Here is a 9,089-nt window from a genome sequence, read left to right as displayed (position 1 = left end):
GGCGGCGGGAGGGGCGGGGCGGAGCCAGGGGCCGGTGGAGCGTCTGGAGCTGCCTCTGTGCGGGGCTCCCGGGGGACGTCGGGTGGGGGCAGCTCTGGGGGGTGAGCGCGAGGACGGCGCTTGTTGCGTGTGAAGCAGCGCCCGTGTGGGCCGTTCCTGCCCTGACACGGGCCCCCCTGTGACCTTGGGCACGTCCCTTAGGGGAGCTCAGAGGTCTGGACCCAGTGTCCGTTTGTGCATCGCCATGAAGCGGGTGTCAGGGTAGCTGGCCCAGGCGTGTGAAACGGGGCTTCCCAAACTTTTCGGCATCATAGCCCCGCTTTCGAACTTTGAGAGACCCTCCCGCCCCCCAGCGCTTCTGTCCCATCATCCCACCCCCTTAACCAAACAGTCCATTTGTGATTTAAGTCAACACAAAACCTTGATGCAAAAGTGGTGTTTAAAATTAAAACCAGCACAGATAGTTTTTTCTTGGCCCCTTGCAGCCACCAGAGCCACCTGCCTGCCCGAGCCCTGCACCGGTGGGGCTGACCAGCCAGCCACCAGCTGCCCAGGCCAACCACCTGCCTGCCCGCTGGCTGCCTGAGCCTGGTCCTGCTGGGACCAGCTGCCCCCCCCCACCAGCCACCCGCTTCAGCCATGGGGCAGCTGCTGGAGCTGCCCACCCAACTCCCACGCTGCCAGGGCCAGCCGCCTGCTTGCCATGGCGAGCCACCCAAGCCCCACACTGCTGGGGCCAGCCACCTGCCTGCCAGCCAAAGCCTCTCGAGCCCCACACTGCTGGGGCCAGCCACCAGCCCATGCCACCTGAACCCTGCAATGCCGGGGCCAGCTGCCCAAGCACTGCAAGTCTCACAAGCCAGCTGGCCACCCAAGCCCCGTGAGCTGCCTGCCCGAGCCCCTCCCATCCCACAAAGCCAGGCACCGTCTGCCCCCCCCCCCCGCTCTTACCTCTTCCCTTTACCTGAGTCAGGCACCCCCAGCCTCTCATGTAATCCCATCCTCCTCCTCCCCTACCCAACCCTCACTCACTCATCTTTGCAGGAGGCAGGTAACTCCATGTGGGTCTTGGCCAGCTGCCTGCTTTTTATTGTGGCTGTGTCAGGTCACCCCTGTCAAATGGCAGGGGCTGAACACTGGAAGCAAAGGCTGGATTTCTTCAGGTGGGGGAAAATGGTGTGGAGCTGGTTGGGTTATCTCGCATGCCCCCTAGTTTGGGAAACCATGGTGTAAAAGGGGATTGCCAGGCTATTACCAGAGGTCTCCGCAGAGCAGGCTATTGCTGCTAACCTGGGAGGATGTGGGCCCAGCTCTCTGCTCAAGAGCTGACAGCCAGGCAGTTAGTTACTCTTGGAAACCAGACTCTTCTAGTGGAAACAGTAGTGATGTGTGCCAGTGTAGAGAATAAAGCAAAGCGAGAAGGCAGTGCAGTATCTAGGAACTAGTGCATAAGGCACAGCAGTATTTCATTTAGAGATTGTACGTTAGACCCACTCAGCAAGGTCATACCTTGTTGTATGGGTGCTACAGTGTCTTTACATTGGTACACATTGATTCTTTCCCACAGATGCACCAGATGCTGAGAACGTGCAGGTTCCCACACGTGCACAACACACAGTGACAGTGTCACACTAAAGAACAAAAGCGACTTTAACACAATGAAGGGAAGTGAGAGACAGGCTAGATCTAGTTACAGGACCTGCTGTGAGCTCACGGTTAGGGGCAAATGCCAGTGTGCATCATGAGAGACGCGGCCATGCCCCCTTACGCCATGGCTGATGAAGCCATATACTGGACAGCTGGACACCAGGAGGGAACTATTCAATGAGCACCTGAACCATGCCAGGATGCAGTCCGAGTGTGCCTCAAGGGATGGTTCAGGTGCTTGCTGACCCACCTTGATGTAGGAGAGCACAACATCCATAAGGGTGTGGGGGCTTGCTGTGTCCTGCACAGCACCATGGAGGGGAGGGGAGGCCTTTTTCCCAGGGTGGGGGCAGCTACTGGCAGAGGGATGAGCCTACAACACAGCCGCTGAGGCCCTGCCCCCCAGTATGAGCAGTGACCAACGCCCCTTGGGCCAAGGGATGGGGATGTCCTGGCAACACAGCCATGTGGCTTGTGCAGTGGGTTCTGCCAGATGGACTCTGCAGTGCCTCTGGAACCCTGCTGACCACTCTGTCTCCCCACCAGTTGGCAGACTAGCAGCCCAGGGGAGTGTCCGGCCACAGAGACGTCCCCTCATGGGTGACAGGTTTGCTGGGAGCAGCCTTGAACATCCAGGCTCCCTGCGGCTTTAAGAAGGGCCAGTGGCAGAAACCAAAGAGTGTTGATTGCTGTGGATAGGGTGTCCACTGGGGCACCTACATGGTGTCCCAGAGGCTTTTTCTGCTGACAGAAGGCCCCTCTCCCCTGCAACATCTAGACTGGTGTTTTGTCGACAGGTCGTTCTCGACAACCGTTTTCTGCCTCAAGGGGAGCAGGGTGCAGCTGTTGACCCAAGCGCTCTGTTCTGTCGATTGCACTTTTGATGTACCCAGGGGTGGCGACATCCCACTTAATTTACCCTTCCCAGAGGGTTTCTTGCCTTTTTTTCTCTCTCTCCCTCCTCCCTTCTTTACTCTTCATATTCTGCTGATTTCTTGGTTCTGCTCTAGAAGCTGATGGAGTGGGGCTGGCTCATGAAAACTCATTACCTAATAAATAAAATGGCTAGTCTAAGGTGCTGAGGGGGATAGCTCTGTGGGTAGCACCCTAGCTTTCTTAACCCAGGGTTGTGAGCTCAGTTCTTGAAGGGGCATTTCAAGTATCTGGGGTAGGTTAGGTATTTAAAAAAAAAAAAAGCTTGGTGGGGGGATTTTGATAGGCCCTGCTGTGAGTGCAGGAGGATGGAGAAAAATTACTCCCCTTAACCTCTCAGGTTAGAGCAAGGAGCCATGGGCTCAAATTGCTGCAAGAGGGAGGCTGAGGTTAGACATTAGGCAAAACTTCCCTTCAGGGTGGTTGAGCACCAGAATAAACTGCCCAGGGAGGTTGTGGAAACTCCATCATTGGTGATTGCTCAGGCAGGTTAGGAAAACATAGGTTAGCGATGATCTAGATGGTGCTTGGTCCTGCTGTGAGGGCAGGGGACTGAATTTGATAATCTCTCACGTTCTCTTCCAGTTCTAGAATTCTATGAAGAGACCTTAAGACCACAAGGCATGAAAGAAAAGCTCTCGCTTTCAAACTGCTGCAGACGGGGGAAGATTCTTCTACTCACCAGGACTGGAATGGGCTCTAGTATTGGAATGCGACACCACCCTAACCAAAACTGATGTGGTGCTGATTTTTTGCACAGCATCTGTGAGAGCAAAGCAGAGACAGCAGACGCACTTGGAACATATGCAGGTGGCCGAGCACATTTTGTGTTGCCTTTGTTCTTTCTGCAGCTCTAAACATGATTGCCCTGCAATCTGTTCTCCCCCTCCCCCCCCCCCCCCCCCGCACAGCTACAATGCCACTGTCTTGCAAAAGGCAGGGAGGAAAACAGCAGTGGTGGGCGGAGGAGAACCCAGCAGCTTAGAATCTTGGGTAGAGGGAGTGGCACCCTTGGCTGATGGGTCTGGGATATGGCAGTTCTAGAGAAATAAATCTGTCAGAGCTTAAAGATAGGAGTAAGCAGAGCAGGTGCAGAGACACTATCCATCCAACACGCAAGGTCCAGCCAGTTTCTGGAACAACCTCGTGCCCCATACAACGTCCTGCAAATATACACTCTGTAGAAGCCCACGCTGGCATCAATTGCAATCCTCTCCCAACAGGCAAGAACAACCCCTGCTGGTTGGTTAAAACTAGGTACGTCCCTTTTACCTGTTAGGGCCTTTTCTGGTTATTTTACTTCACCCATTAAAGCCTCAAGGGTTGTTGCCCACTGGGTCCCCCTTAGTGCAAAACCTCACGAAGTTGTAGCCGTATTAGGCAACCCTTATTGATAAGTAATCGCAAAGAATGCCAGTGAACCGATTTCCTCTAATCAATTATATTTTATTTATTATTTCTTAATACAAGCTACAATATTGTTATTACAATCTTTTCTTGATTATATACGCTTATTGATAGATGAGTATACTCTATTTCTATACACTATTGTTAGTCCTATTCCTTATTGCTATTATTGGTACCTTTCTTATCCTTGTGTTAAGGTGCTACCAGTACTGTCGGTTTCCTGATAACTCAGTCCCTTAACCTATTCTCTATGTTTGTCTCTTACGTACCCTAGTTCGCGTCCTATCTCTGCCTGACAGCTGAAGTGTATTATAAGGTCCTCACCTAACAATCAGTCTCCGGAGATTCAGATCAGGATATGGGTGTCCCAGGTCTCCTCTCAGCTACGTCTGGTTTGGCGCTCCATTCGGTGACCCCAGAGAAGTAAGTATGGCTGCCTACATCCCCAAGTGAGGCACACCTCAATGAGTCTTAATTTGGTTCTTTTATATGTTTTTAGTTCAGGTTGTAAAAGCTTGTTCGGAAGCCTGATTGGTTGTCAAGCAGGTTTCCAAGTTTTTGGGCTTAGTTACTTCTTTAGTAACTGAGTGATTGGGCAGCAAAATGGCAAATGAAATTTAATGTGGGTAAGTGTAAGGTAATGCATGTTGGAAAAAATAACCCAAATTACACGTACTACATGATGGGGTCAAATTTAGCTACGACAGATCAGGAAAGGGATCTTGGAGTTATAGTGGATAGTTCTCTGAAGACATCCACGCAGTGTGCAGCGGCAGTTAGTAAGGCAAATAGGATGTTAGGAATTATTAAAAAAGGGATCGATAATAAGACAAAAGATATCATACTTCCCCTATATAAAACTATGGTACGCCCACATCTCGAGTACTGCGTGCAGATGTGGTCTCCTCACCTCAAAAAAGATATATTGGCATTAGAAAAGGTTCAGAAAAGGGCGACTAAGATGATTAGGGGCTTGGAAAGGGTCCCATATGGGGAGAGGCTAGAGAGACTGGGACTTTTCAGTTTGGAAAAAAGGCGATTGAGGGGCGATATGATAGAGGTATATAAAATCATGAATGGTGTGGAGAAAGTGAATATAGAAAAATTATTTACCTTTTCCCATAATACAAGAACTAGGGGACACCAAATGAAATTGATGGGTAGTAGGTTCAAAACTAATAAAAGGAAATTTTTCTTCACACAGCGCACAGTCAACCTGTGGAACTCCTTGCCCGAGGAGGCTGTGAAGGCCAGGACTCTATTAGGGTTTAAAAAAGAGCTTGATAAATTTTTGCAGGTTAGGTCCATAAATGGCTATTAGCCAGGGATAAAGTATGGTGCCCTAGCCTTCATAACAAGGGCAGGAGATGGATGGCAGGAGATAAATCACTTGATCGTTGTCTTCTGTTCTCCTTCTCTGGGGCACCTGGCATTGGCCACTGTCGGCAGATGGGGTGCTGGGCTGGATGGACCTTTGGTCTGACCCAGTATGGCCGTTCTTATGTTCTTATGTTCTTTAATAATTGGTTCTTCGCCTTGTGATGCACCTCTCCAGCTGGTTGTCACTCTGGTTGCTAATGGCTGATACCACAGCTGTTCTCTTTAATATTGCAGTTTAGCACAGCCGGCCCTAAACTTCCCTAGCAACCTCCATTACCAAGTAAGTTTAGTTAGAGCCTTTTAAATTTTTTGAAAGAGTGTGCTTTGTCACTATAAGGCAGCCAGATTAAAAAAAAAATTTATATCTATATATTCTTTTTAACATAGGTACCTGGCATACCCTTCTCCATCAATAAGTCAGCCTCAGTTGGCGAAGGAAGCAGTTCACAACAATGCTCCTTGCATCCCTTCACTAGTCCCTGCATAGCTTGGAGACAGTGTGACAAGAGCCCCTCCTACCCAGCCCATTGCTCCATCAGGGGCTGGGGTTTTACAAAGTGTCTGTGCGGTGGGCAGCCCAGTCACTCCATCTGGGACTCCCCTGCTGTTCCTGAGCTGCAGTTGGTCAGTCTGATGCCCTATTAGGCTTTTGCTGTTCTTGTTCGCTGTTTCTCCTCCAGTCCACCCACTCTCTCCCTGACCTGCTAATTGTGGAGGGTTTGTAAAGGCCTCCTACAAGCCAGCAGCGGAGTCAGCTGGCCCTAATCTGTCTGAGCCAGCTCCCTCCCATCTTCTTTAATTGCCCTGCTGTTTCTGCTTGTATTTAGCAGGTCTTTTCCCCTGGTGGGCTCCCAGCCTCCCCCTACACCAGGGCCCTTTGGCTTGACCCTGCCACAGCTGCATTCTCCCAAAAACTGGCAATTACTTCTGAGATCTTTGTTAGTCCCCACCATTTTGGGGAAATCACCCTCCTAATCAAGAAAGCTGAAGGAACTCAAATGTGAAATTGGAGAACTGCTAACTGTGGCTTGGAACCTATCCTTGAAGATTCTGCAAGAGCTGACTGGAAGATTGCAGCAGGGCAGGATAGCTCTCTGTAATCTCCTTGTGTCCCTGTCTGTGAGCTAATCTACTGATCTATTCCAGCACTGGGGCTCAGGGCTCATGCTGGTAGCCTGGTAGAGTGAAAAAATATGTCCAAAGGAATAGCGATGTCTGGAAAGAGAGAACAGTTTAAAATGGTTTTAGGAAGGAGGTTAGCTGAGTTTTGTAGAAGAAGATGGTAATGGCTTTAGAAGCTTGGATTTTCACCAGCCTCCCTGTGGCTCTGTCAGCAAAGAATAACAATAATAATAGCAGTGTCCCCTCTGTTCCGGCCCACAAAGCCTGTCCAGGGGTGGCTGCGAGTGCAGGGAGTCGCTGTTGGTGGTGGGGGCACCAGTGGAAGGAGGAAGCAGGGGGCAGGAACTGGCAGATGTCCTGGCAACCCAGTGAGTAACGCTTCATCTCTCTCCACATGCCTGGCAGATGTGGACACCATCATCGATGGGTTTGGCACCCTGGGCTTCCCCAGCTGCGGGGGCGGAAGGGCACGTATGGGACATACATCCTCATCTGTGCTCCAGACCAACAGATATCCAGCTACATAAACCAAAAGGGATACTTCTCTGTGGTCCAGAAGGCCATGACTGACCACTAAGGACAATTCAATGCCTGGCTGGCCAGTGCCCCATATGGAAGTCATGAGTGCCTGAAGGGATACGTCTGTTGCCTCCTCGCCCATCTGGACCTTAGGGAGCACGTCATCTCACGAGTCGTAGCAGCATGCTGTGTACTACATAACTTGTGTGAAAAAGAGGGGGAGGAGACCAAGTGCACTGGTGAGGTCACATCTGGGCCGTGTCTACACTAGCCCAAAACTTCGAAATAGCCATGTAAATGGCCATTTCTAAGTTTACTAATGGAGCACTGAAAGACATATTCAGCTCCTCATTAGAATGCTGGCAGACATGGCACTTTGAAATTGATGTGGCTCGCCTCTGCGCGGCTCGTCCAGATGGGGCTCCTTTTTGAAAGGACCCCAGCAACTTCGAAATCCCCTTATTCCTAACAGCAGATAGGAAAAAGGGGATTTTGAAGTTGCTGGGGTCCTTTCGAAAAGGAGACCCGTCTGGACGAGCTGCACAGCGGTGAGCCGCATCAATTTTGAAGTGCCGCAGCTGGCGGCATTCTAATGAGGTGCTGAATATGTATTTCAGCGCTTTATTAGTAAACTTCAAAATGAAATGGCCATGCAAATGGCCAAAGTTTTTGGCTAGTGTAGATGTAGCCATTTAGTTTGCAGAAGAGAAGACTTAGAGGTAATTTGATAGCAGCCTTCAACTTCCTGAAGGGGTGCTCTAAAAGGGATGGAGAGAAACTGTCCTCAGTGGTGACAGAGAGCAGTGAAATTACAGGAAGAGAGGTGTAGGTTGGATATTAGGAAAAAGTACTTCATGAGGAGGGTGGTGAAGCACTGGAACGTGTTGCCTAGGGAGGTGGTGGACTCTCCATCCCTAGAGGTTTTTAAGTCCTGGCTTGACATAGTCATGGCTAGGATGACTTTGTTGGGGTTGATCCTGCTTGGGGCAGGGAGCTGGACTCTATGATGTCTTGAAGTCCCTTCCTGCTCTGTGATTCTATGAGTTGCTTCTAAAACTCAAAAACAACAAGAAGTCCTGTGGCACCTTGTAGACTAACAGATATTTTGGAGCATAAGTTTTCATGGGCAAAGACCCACTTCATCACATGCATGAGTGGGGATTCCAGAGAAGGGTCTAAATGTACAGGCTCATGAAAAGGAGGTAGTCCCAGTCGAGAGGAGGGCCAGAGTTGACACCATCAATTCAGTCACGGAGGACATGGCCCATTATCAGCAGCTAATGTGAACTTGTGGAATCTTGACTTTTTCTGATGTCTACCTTGATAACAATTTTTGGCTCTCTGTGCCTTAAATCTTGAGTCTGTGCTGGTCTGGCTGTGGTCTGAAGAAGTGGGTCTGTCCCAGGAAAGCTCACCTAGTAAACGATTTTGTTAGTCTTTAAAGTGGTACTGGACTGCCTCTCCCATATCTGGGAAGTCACCTTTGCCAAAGTCGACATTGATGTGGAAATCCAGCATCGTCTGAGCTGCGAAAGTTCTGTTATCACCTGCCGCAGGAGCTTTGAGAACTGAGACGAAGCTCCATGTATACAGTGCAGTGGTTGTTCCAACCCTACTGTACGCATGTGAAACCTGGACTACAAGCATCATTTGAAAGCACCTGAAAAATATCATCAATGCTGCCTCAGGAGAATCCTGAGTATCTCTTGGGAGGATAGGCGCACAAACACTAGTGTTCTGGAAGAGTCAAACATGGCCAGCATTGAAACCATTGTCATTTATCAACTTCTTTGGACTAGTCACATGGTTCAGATGTCTGACCAGCACCTCACAAAAAATTCTGTTCTCTGAGTTGGAAGGACGGACACAGGAGCATTGGGAGCCAGTTGAAGTGATATAAGGACATGCTGAAGACATGAATAAGTGCAGCATCTGTGTTAACACTTGGGAGACCCTGGCCCAGGACTTTCTCCAGTGGAGAACAGTAATCCGTGAGGGGGTGGCATAATTTGAGAGGTCCTGCTGCAGTGCAAACAAGGAGAGGTGGAGAAGAGCATCAAAAACTGTCCTGTGCCCTGCCA

At 50.0% G+C, this 9,089-nt stretch overlaps 1 long non-coding RNA gene across 1 annotated transcript in view; it reads left to right on the top strand.

Moving 5' to 3' along the window:
* The window catches only part of LOC142025008 (uncharacterized), a 35,131-nt gene extending 27,881 nt beyond the window's left edge, over positions 1 to 7,250 (top strand). The window contains exons 2-4 of the long non-coding RNA XR_012648572.1: positions 3,166 to 3,390; positions 4,262 to 4,410; positions 6,895 to 7,250. This is a non-coding gene — a long non-coding RNA (uncharacterized LOC142025008). The remainder of the gene's footprint in view (positions 1 to 3,165; positions 3,391 to 4,261; positions 4,411 to 6,894) is intronic.
* Positions 7,251 to 9,089: the final 1,839 nt, after the last annotated feature.

This window comes from Carettochelys insculpta, chromosome 22, assembly GCF_033958435.1.
Source record: "Carettochelys insculpta isolate YL-2023 chromosome 22, ASM3395843v1, whole genome shotgun sequence".
Classification (NCBI taxonomy): Eukaryota; Metazoa; Chordata; order Testudines; family Carettochelyidae; genus Carettochelys; species Carettochelys insculpta.
The sequence above is the reverse complement of the archived record's forward strand: the minus strand, read 5'-3'. Positions and strand labels throughout refer to the sequence as shown.